Below are 10,867 nucleotides of genomic sequence, written 5' to 3'. Positions count from 1 at the left end.
ACATTTTTTAAAAGGAGTAATATAGGACAATCTCTGCCCTCGGGAACTTTCTAACATCTTCCATTGGTATCATGCTTTACAGTTTACAAAACGTTTTCACACAAGTGGTCTTTCTTAATTCTCATAATCTCTTACTTGGGATTCGGTGTTTTCATGTTCCCCACATTTCACTTGATGTGCTAAGAGACAGAGTGCCTTATCTGCGGTCTCGCGGCTCACAAATGGAGAGCCAGGACTCAAAACTCAGGTATTTGGGCTACGCTGCAGCTCGTATCCAAGCAACACCACATCTCACAAACAGCAGTTCTATAAAAGTCACAAAAAGTCAGCTCCCTGAAAGATAAAGGCCGTTTGACTGTATATCTAATGGCTCTAAAAAGAAATTGCACGTTATACATGGAGAGAAGAGGACCCCCTCCCCAGCACAACACAAAGTCCCAGACGTTTGGACGAATGAGAAGCCTCCCCAGATCCGTCTTTCCGTGGCCCTTCCAATACATACAAGCACCTCACTCGGGCTTCCTGAAACCTTAGAACACAGAGCCCCAGCTGTCCAAATTAACAGGATGTGGACAAATGCTGGAAACGCACACACAGGTATGAACCACACCGCCTTCCCCCATTTCTAGGGTTCCTACCTTTAAACCTGAAGTTCTCTGGGAGAAACAGCCAGGTGGCTGTATGAGAACAAACGTCTTCCCACAGCGCCACCAAGTGGCGGAGTCAGTCTCTGCCGACTCAAAGCTCCACGAAACAGGCAGAAGAAACGGAATTTGCTTCAAGGCAGGGCAAGGCACGAGCTACTGAGAAATAGAACTTGGCACAATAAGGTGGGTTGGAGAAATTCAGGGGAGATTTAGGAGGTGTGGATGTCCTCAGGACAGGCAGAAGGCAAGCAGTCATAGCTGTTTATCAGAAAGCAATTTGGTAGAAATGATGAGGGCTGCACCTGGCCAACCCCTTGCCTTTCTATAGATGGGAAAACTGAGGTTAGAGTCCTGATCTCCCAATTCCTCATCCTGCACACTTTCCCTCACATTGTGCAGTCTCTCTGGGCCTCGGTTTCCCTAAAAATAAGATGAGGATAATGACACTCTTCATCATAGGGGCAGTGTCAAAATTTCAAAAAGCACGTTTGTGAAAGGCTTTTGTAAAACACTTTGTTTGTGGTTACTTGTGGGGCCTCCATCTCCTTTACTACAATGACATGGAATGCACAGAGTTTTCAGCCTCCAGATTAGAGTACTGTGAACCAAAAGGAAGAGTCAGAGAAACGACAGGACAAAGGACCCCAGCCTGGCTTCAGCTTGGCCTTCTGCTCTTTCAAAAAGGGCAGCCGCCTCAATGTTCTTTCAAAAGGGCAGCTGATTGTATTCTGGGTGCCTTCATTATGCCAGACGGGCATTTAGGGAAATTAATGTGTCCTTGGGGTATTTCCACCCAGCAGTCCCTTTCCAGCCTTGCACTCTGCTTCTCACCTCTGGCCTTCTCTGGTTACCATCGGGCTTTCTCTGTATCAGGCAGATGGCAGGTGATGAGTGGACGCTGGCCCAAGGGACTAGATCCCTACACTGACAAAGAATGAGCCATGGACAGTGGACAGTCACCCAGGCAATTCGTGAAGAGCGGCAAGGATCAGCTGCTGGGGCAGGAGACAGTGAGCAGCCCACTGTCCACAGCAAGACACAGCAATTATCCAGTGAATCTGGGCCCCAATACCTTTACCTAAAATGTCCAGGCAGCTCTTACCAAATTGCTTGGGTCATGGGCCTACCTGCTGGCTCAGATCTCCATTTGATTGCGGGCTCCTCAGCAAACAGCTGCATCTATCTAGAATGAACCTGGCCAAAGTTGAAAGGAATAAAGCACAGAGGAAGTCCAATGAAGGAGAGGCCATGGATATTGAGAATGGAAGCTCTGATGTTAGATCTGGGTCAAATCCCACTCTTTCCATTGCTGGCTGTGTGACATTGGGCAAATTGCTTACGTTCTCCGGTCCTCTGTTTATGCAAGTACAAAATGGGGACAATACCTAACAATTTACTTTGGGGAGGATTATATTAAAGTAGCCTTCAAACATATGGTGATGGAAGGAGAACTGACTGGGTGGTGAACACACAATGGGATTTATAGATGATGTAATACAGAATTGTACACCTGAAATCTATGTAATTTCACTAACAATTGTCACCCCAATAAACTTTAATTTAAAAAAAAGTAACCTTGTGTGGCATATATATAAGGACTCAATTTAAAAGGGGCATTGTTGTTTTTTACTATTGGGGCAGCATTTTCAACTTAGGCATTTTGGTAGTCCTTTGCCTCTCAGATCAGGACTGCAAAGAACTACTTGCTAAATGTGAATGAATGGGTAAATGGATGAAACGACGAGCACAAGAGCAGGGTGCTTCATTCTGTCTGATAACGTCCAGAAGAGTTATGTTATTGAGTAATTTTGTCCAATTTACAGTTGAGTAATATGAGTCCCACAGCTATTCCCCTTCTTGAATCAACTTCACCACTCCTTGAATCTAGACTAGCTTTATGACTTATTTGCTTGGCCAATAAAATGCAGTGGAAGTGATGTCCAGCCAGTTCCAAGCCTGGACCTCAAGGGGCCTTGTTCTCTCTCTCTCTCTCTCTCTCTCTCTCTCTCTCTCTCTCTCTCTCTCTCTCTCTCTCTCTCTCTCTCTCTGCCTTGGGCCTCTGCCACAGGAAAAACCCTGGCCTGTTGGATAATGGGAGGCCACATGGAGCAGAGATGAGCCAACCCAGCTGAGGCCATCCTAGACCAGCCAAGCCATCCAGCAGCTGACCACAGATGCATGAACCCAGCAGCCATAAGTCCTACCTGGCACAAATAAGAGAAATAACGAGTCACACACAATCTCAAGAGCAAAATAAATGGCTATTGATGTAAGCCACCAATTTTTTGTAGTCATTTGTTACACAGCAAAAGCTAACTAATATAATTGCAATGCTGGATAGTGAGAGTTGCCGTGACCATGTTCAGACCCTCTTAAGGATGAAATGAGGCAACAACCAGCTCACCTACAGCTTTGGTCCGTTAGGTCCAAGACCCCAGTTCTCTTCCCTTTTGCCCTCTCTCCAAAGACTAGTCACATGGTCTGCAAGATGAGAAAGGACCACAGTGGTTCCCAATACTCTGTGAAAATAAGACAAGCAGGCAAACCGGTCTTTCATTCCAGTCTCCAAGGGTTTTAATACACCAGCTCTCAACCCCTGACATAAATCTTGCTCTACCAAGAAGTGACTATTATGTATCCCAGAATCAGAACATTTCAAAGGAATGTTCAGTGAATAAAACAAAGTGCCAGGAAAGCCTCTTATGTAACTCAAAGGAACTGAAATCAATCCCTTTGGAAGTGACTTGGACCTTGGAGAGGACACTTGTCTGTTTTTCTGGCTGGTGAATGAGGACTTAGCATTTCTAGAAAGGGATGAGAAGAATCTTGCTGTTCTCTCACCAATTCTTGGCCCTTGTGTCCCCAAGCTTTCGATTTTCAGCTAATGGCCTCTATCTGAATAAACTGAGATGGTTCTGATCCTCTTAGGAGAGAGAGGCTGTCGTTTTGATCAGCTTCTTAATTGCTCTACAGCGTTTATATGACCTAAGTCAAGAGTCTCAAGATGCATTTCTACATGTGCAAGTAGGAGGACAGACACAAGAAGCCCTTTTTTACGACTAGCCTAGTAAGCTGGCACCATGTTAGGCCCTGGAAATAAAATGGTGAAAAGACACAGGACCTGCCTTCCAGAAGAAAAAGGAAACAGGAAAGGAAGACAAAGAGGAGGGATCTTAGAACTAACATGAGTTTTGTTTCTTCAGTTAGTGCCTTTTGGTTTGTTTTATTTGACACTTTCATGTACTGAGAACCTGGCACTGTGCTGGGCTTGGAAGAAAAGAGTGTTAAGAAAATAAACCGGATGCACTTTCAGAAAGATAATAATAATTGTTGTTAATAATAATAGTGTCAATAGAACTTCCTTGGTTTGGTTTGGTTTTGGTACTTTTTGTGGCAAAATATACATAATATAAAATTTGTTATTTTAATCATTTTTAAGTGTTGGGTTCAGGTGTATTAAGTAAAGCCACATTGTTCTGCAACCAATCTCCAGAATTTTTTCGTCTTCCCCAACTGAAACTCTGTACCCATGAAACACTAGCTCCCCACTCTGCTCTCCCCAAAACCCCTGGCCAACTCCATTCTACTTTTTGTCTCTATGACATTGACTGGCTGATTTCACTGAGCAGTATGTCTTCAAGGTTCATCCATGTTATAACTTTTGTCAAAATATCGATCCTTTGTAAAGCTGAATAACGCACCATGGTATGCGTAGGCCACATTGTGTTTAACCATTCATCTATCAATGGTTGCTTCCACCTTTTGGCTACGGTAATTAATGCTGCTATGAACATGGATATGAAAATATCTCTTCATGTTCCTCCTTTCATTTCTTTTGGGTATGTACCCAGAAATGGAATTGCTGGATCAGATGGTGATTCTGTTTAATTGTTTGAAAAACCACCGTACTGTTTCCCACAGTGGCTGCCCCATTTTACATTCCCACTAGCAGTGCACAAGGGATCCATTTACTCCACATCCTCTTCAACACATTATTTTCTGGTTTCTTTAATAAGATCTGTCCTAATGGGGGTGAGGTAATATCTCATTGTGGTTTTAATTTGCATTTTCTTAATGATTAGGGATGTTGAGCATCTTCTCCTCTGCTTATTGGCCATTCATATATCTTCTTTGGACCAATGTCTATTCAAATCCTTTCCTTTTATTTTTCATGACCATATGCTGCTTTCATGTTTTGTTCCAGGCATTCTAGCAAGCTCCACAGACACATTACAGCATTTAACCTCACTACAACGGAAGGAGGAATTATTCCTATTTTACAAGTGAGGAAACTGAGGCTCTTCTCATGCCTTGCAACCTAGGAAGGGACAGAGAGATCTGCGGCAGGCCTGGCTGCATTTCACAGAGTGGAGACCTGAGGAAAGGCATCCAGGAGGGGAAACCAAGTGCATACCTGGCCCGGGAGAGATGGTCTTTGTGTCTTATGCACCCCCTTTGTGCCTTTTGTAGCACTTCTCCTCTTTCTTCCTTCCCTTCTCTCTTCTCTCCTTTCAGGTCTAATCTACTAAATGTCTCCTCCCTTCCTGCCAAAATCTGATAAATTCTTAGCACCTCAGTGAGAATGATTCCCTCCCCACGAGGATTTTCATTTTCAAAGGCATGAACTGGAAGAGAAGTGCCCAGAAAGACCCTCTGGAGGGTCACCCCTAGCACTCTGACTGGGAAAGCTAAATCTAACATGGGGTGAGAAGACCAAAGAAGAGGGGGGCCAGCCAGCTCCAGCCCTACCTCCATGACCTGGTGACCAGGAAGTGTTACCCAACTAGTATTCACTAGTTCTCACTACAATGAATTGCTGGCATAGCTATGAAGTAACTGAGTACCTACTATGTGCCAGACACTTTAGACACATGTAGTCACTCATCTAATCTTCCCAACCACCAGTGGTCCTATTGTGAGATGAGGAAACTGACCCTCAGAGAGGTAAAGTAATAGGCTCAAACTCTCACAGCTGTAAAGTGGGCCAGTCAGCACTCCAACTCAAGTGGTCTGTTCCAAAGCCTGCACTTAGCAACTATTTCATACTGCCTCCAATTTTCTCCTAGAAGAATTTAGAGACAGAGGTACATGGTAGATGTATGACAGATAGATGATAGATAGATGATAGATAGGAGAGAGAGAGAGAGAGAGAGAGAGAGAGAGAGAGAGAGAGAGAGAGAGAGAGAGAGAGGATAATAGACAGACAGGGGAAGGGGCTTTTTCTCCATTTCTGCTTGATTTTAGTTCCTTGTGGAGTAGCTCCACCATCAAAATCAGTCTCTCTCTGGCTCCTCATTCACTCCTCCCCAGGGGAGGAAGTTCCTATTGTCTATTTGTTTGTCCCTCCCACCCAACACAAGTCCATTCTGTTCTTTCTCTGGCCCAGAGAAACTGACCCCTGTGGGCTACAGCCCTTGCCCTCTGGCTTTCAGTTGGGCACAGTGAATGGGAGGCATCAGAAAGGGTCAGAGGGTGAGAAATGGCCTATAGCTGGCAGTTTCTGCATCCATCCGTGGCCATGGTTCTTGCCCTATAGCCCCCTCCACAGCTACAGCTTCCCCAAATTAAAAACGTCCGCTTTCCTGGAATCTTTAGGGGAGGTAAGTCCTTCCAGGTGTTGCTAGCATTAGAGCACCACACCACTGCGTGTTTGTCCTTTGACTCTGCCCACACCTCTGTAATGCTCCCTTCTCTTCATTTACATCTTCCCTGAGAGCTTCTCACTATCTCTGGAGGTTCAGACATCAGACAGCAAACAGGGCTGCTTTTGTTAAATCCTACACACACACACACACACACACACACATGTTTACACATGCACACCCATACATATTAACATATACACACGCACACACATATACCCCATGCACGCACATGCACACATGCATACACATATAAACACACATACATACACATTCATATACACAAGTGCACACACACACATATACACCAAATACTGGGAGAACATGAGCCAAAATGCTCAGTGTTTTTCTCTGGGCAACAGGATTACAGGTGATTATATCTGCTTTTTCTTTAAGCATTTCTATATTTTCTATGACTTTATTTTTGTAATGTTCTTTTTTTTTTATTTCCAAAAAGTGCTGATCCATTGAGAGTGTGTGGGGTGGATATATTTAGGGGTCAAGAGGTTCTTCTCATTTCCCCTGAAATCACAGTGTGACAATGGGGGGCCTCTCCTGCCTTTGCAAACACCTCTCCCCAAGCCCTCCCATGGCCATCACTCAGCCCTAAGCCAGCCTCTGCTCTCTCTCCAAGGCCACCCTGAGACCTTGAACATAGGACAAGCCTTCAAGAGCCCTCGCATGCCCCCCGAGTGACTAGAAGTGTCATCTAGCCCTCTGCCTGGGCCCTTGTCCCCTAGTAGCCCATGCTCTCAGATGTGGAGAATCCCTTCAACCCCCTGCTCCCCATCTGTAGGAGGAGCAAAATCTGAGAACACCTTGGCTTTCCCAGGCAGCCTAGATGAAATTAAGAGTCAAGATAATCAGGTAAGGAAGGCAAATGCCCCTCACCTAGGCCAGGGCTGGGCCCACAGAGTTCACCAGCCCTTACCAGACTTGTGCATGAGAAAAATATGTTTCTCATGCCCCAGGTCCTCCTTCCATCCTCTCTCTGTCACCCCAGCCTACTCCACATGTGCTCAGTTCAGTTCTCTCTCAGGACCTGATCTGAGATCCCAGACATTCTCAGGCAACAATAGCAGGTCAGATGGAAAAGTGTTGCCGCTCCCAGGGGTATTTACATCTTAAACAGAGGAATCATAGAAAGACAACCCCAAAGAGGGCCTTTACTGGAGGAATTCAGGCAGCGGTTGGTTGGCGCAGTCTGTTAAGAAGCAGAGGATGTCATGCTGCCCTGCACCAGACCATAATCCACTTTCTTCTGCATTTCAAAGTAGGGTCAAGCAGGGTTAGATGGGTCACTGCCCCTGGCTGCTTTTGAGCAGCAGCTAATCTAACAAGGATCTAGCAACACCAGTTATTGAAATGTGAAAGAGGGCCCAAGCAAATGAGTGCAACCCTTCCACCCCACTCCCTAGCTCCACTAAGTCTCTGAAGTAGCTGCAGTCAACAGCCTCTGTATGCAGAAAGGGGAGAGGTGGTGGGTAAACAACCCCTGTGCTCTGCACCTAGCAGTCTCTTAATTTGCTGTGTGATCTTAGGCAACATACTAAACCTCTCTGAGCCTTGTGTCCCGATTGCCAATATGAAGAGGTTGGATTAGGTCGCTGTTACTCCGAAGAGAGAAAATAGTCAGTAGAGAAGTCAAGGATAGAGAAGACTGGGAGGCACTTGGTTATTTTCCATCCAGGTTGAGAGTACAAAAACGCAGAGCAATACAGCCTTAAACTTGAAGCCAAACCAGGCCCCAAAGAAGCGTCATCGGCATCACCACCAACAGCACCAGCAGCAGCCATTCCTGCCACCAATACCTGCAAACGGGCAACAAGCCAGCAGCCAAAATGAAAGCTTGACTATTGACCTGAAGAATTTTAGGAAACCAGGAGAGCAGACTGTCACCCAACGTAGCCGGCTCTTTGTGGGCAATCTTCCTCCTGACATCACTGAGGAGGAAATGAGGAAACCTTTTGAGAAATATGGGAAGACGGGCAAAGTCTTCATCCATAAGGACAAGGGCTTTGGCTTTATCCGACTGGAAACACAATCCCTAGCAGAGTTTGCCAAAGTGGAGCTGGACAACATGCCACTCCGTGGCAAGCAGCTGCGTGGGCACTTTGCCTGCCATGGCGCATCCCTTATGGTCCAAAACCTTCCTCGGTGAGTGTCCAACGAGCTCCTGGAGGGAGCCTATTCTGTGTTCAGCCAGGTGGAGAGGGCTGTGACCATTGTGGATGACCGAGGAAGGCCCTCAGGGAAAGGCGGTGTGGGATTCTCAGGCAAGATCGCTGCACAGAAAGCTTTGAACTGATGCAGTGAAGGCTCCTAACTGCTAACCACATTGCCTCGCCTTGTGACTGCGGAGCCCATGGACCAGTTAGATGATGAGGAGGGGCTTGCAGAGAAGCTGGTTATAAAGAACCAGCAATTTCACAGGGCGCGAGGGCAGCCACCTGGATTTGCATGGCTTACTTCCTTTGAGTACGAGAATGTATGCCATGGGCTAGAAGGCACTCGCTGAGATGGAGAAAGAACAGCAGGACCAAGCGGGCCTCAATGCCAAGTGAGCTGGTGAGAAGATGGAGATGGAGGCCGCCTGCCATAAGCACCAGGTCATGGTAATGAGGCAGGATTTGACGTGACGTCAAGAACTGCGGAGGACAGAAGAACTGCACAACCAAGAAGTGCAAAAATGAAAGCTGCTGGAGCTCAGGCAGGAGGAGGAGCTCAGATGGTGTGAGGAAGAGATGCAGCGACCACAGGAAGAAATGATGCGGTGACAGCAGGAAGGATTCAAGGGAGCCTTCCTGATGCGTGAGAGCAGGAGATTTGGATGGGCCGATGGCCGTGGGAGGCACTGTGGACATAAACAAGTGAGGCGCCACGCCTCTTGCTCGTGTGCCAACTGGTACCCCAGCTGCTCCAGGACCTGCCACTATGATGCCAGATGGAACCTTGGGATTGACCCCACCGACAACTAAACGCTTTGGCCAAGCTGCTGCAATGGCGGGACCCCTCCTGCATTCAACCATGCAGCTCCTGGAGCTGAATTCTCTCCAAACAAACGTCTCCAATACTAATAAATTTGCAATGTCTAGTTTCCCAACACCCTTAAAAGAAGGACCCTTTTTGGACTAGCCAGAATTCTACCCTGGAGAAGTGTTAGGGATTCCCCCCGTAGTTAGGTCTTCCATGCTGGTACTACTCTAAGGAGTATGCTGGAGGCAGAAGGCAAGGGAGGGGCCATATTTAACAAATCAATTCTGTGTGATATGTTTATTAACTAATCAAATCTGTGTGGTGCATTCCTGAAGTTTCATGATTATTGAGGGCCCAGGGGTGGAGGGTATTGTGGCAAAATGGATCCAGTTGGAGCCCCCATTAATCTTGACCATTCCATTCTGTGTTCATCCTGTCCTATATGAGTCCTCATTCTTAAATCCCCCAACCCAGAGACACTGCCATATATACTACAAAGAACAAACCTCCCCCAACGACTTTAGCCTCATCTTCCATTCACTCCCTGGTGGGAATTCAGGCAAATGTCCACAGAGGTCCCAGATGGCACACATACCATTCTGTTATATCCCATATATTACCCCCTTCCTGCCCATTTTCTCTTAGAAATTGTCATTTTAGTATATCTTTTAAAAATCTTGCATTAACTTGCCTCCCTCTTTTTCTTGGGTAAGGTCAACCCAGGAATGGTCCTTTAGTGTCTGATGTTGCTTTTCTTGATAGGCCCAGTACAATCTTGAGAACAGGGGTGCTGTGTGCTGAAGGTCTGACCATAGCTCTTAGCCTTGCCTATCTTGGGTAGTTATGCTATGCATTTTTATTGGTGTACCATATTTGATATGTCCCTGATATCTTTGGAGTTTTTCTGAGAAATGGAGCAGTCATGTAGCATCAACTTATTAAAATACATTTTAAGCCTTTAAAAAAAAAAAGGAAAAACTGAAAAGAGGTTGGGTTAGATGACTCTAAGGTCACCTCCAGCTCCAGTATGCTATGATCCCTCTCCCTTCCCTCTTCCTCCCTCTCCCCCTCTCCCACTCTCTCACATATACACACATTCCCCTGCCCCAAAGAATGCATATCAAGACAAAGGCAAAGAGTTTGGCCCAAGTCAGCCCAGAGTCTCCTGGGAACTGCAATAAGTCTGCAGCTCACATTTGGCCAACCGTGGCCAGCTGTCTTAGGGACTGAAAGAGCTCCTCTTCCCAGGTCAACAAAAGGTCCCAGCCTAAATAAAAGGCCTGCCCCATGCTCAGCTAGTTGAGTTGCTCTGCCTGCATCCAGGATTAAACAAGGCTCCTCACTGCTCTCTGGTTTCAAAACAAAACTTTGAAAGAGAACTGCATTCAGTGGAAAATCCCCCAGTAACAAGGCCCCTGGGAGCATTATGGAACACCATCTGTCAAGCATCGCTTCGCACAACCTGTGACCAAAACAACCTTTTAATGTCAATACCAATCATGATAATCGCACCTCGTGTATTTAGACAGCGCTGCTGACCTTTCAAAGCCCTTCATCTGGGCTCAATTTGGCCTTGTGCAACTTTCTGAAGTAGGCGGAGCA

At 46.2% G+C, this 10,867-nt stretch overlaps 1 pseudogene across 1 annotated transcript; it reads left to right on the top strand.

Moving 5' to 3' along the window:
* Window positions 1-8,003: 8,003 nt before the first annotated feature.
* On the top strand, window positions 8,004-9,366 carry LOC308502354 (non-POU domain-containing octamer-binding protein-like; annotated as a pseudogene). Its single transcript has one exon. The product of its transcript is annotated as a non-POU domain-containing octamer-binding protein-like (transcript).
* Window positions 9,367-10,867: the final 1,501 nt, after the last annotated feature.

Source organism: Rhinolophus hipposideros (genome assembly GCF_964194185.1).
Source record: "Rhinolophus hipposideros genome assembly, chromosome: 9".
In the NCBI taxonomy this organism is placed as follows: Eukaryota; Metazoa; Chordata; class Mammalia; order Chiroptera; family Rhinolophidae; genus Rhinolophus; species Rhinolophus hipposideros.
The sequence above is the reverse complement of the archived record's forward strand: the minus strand, read 5'-3'. Positions and strand labels throughout refer to the sequence as shown.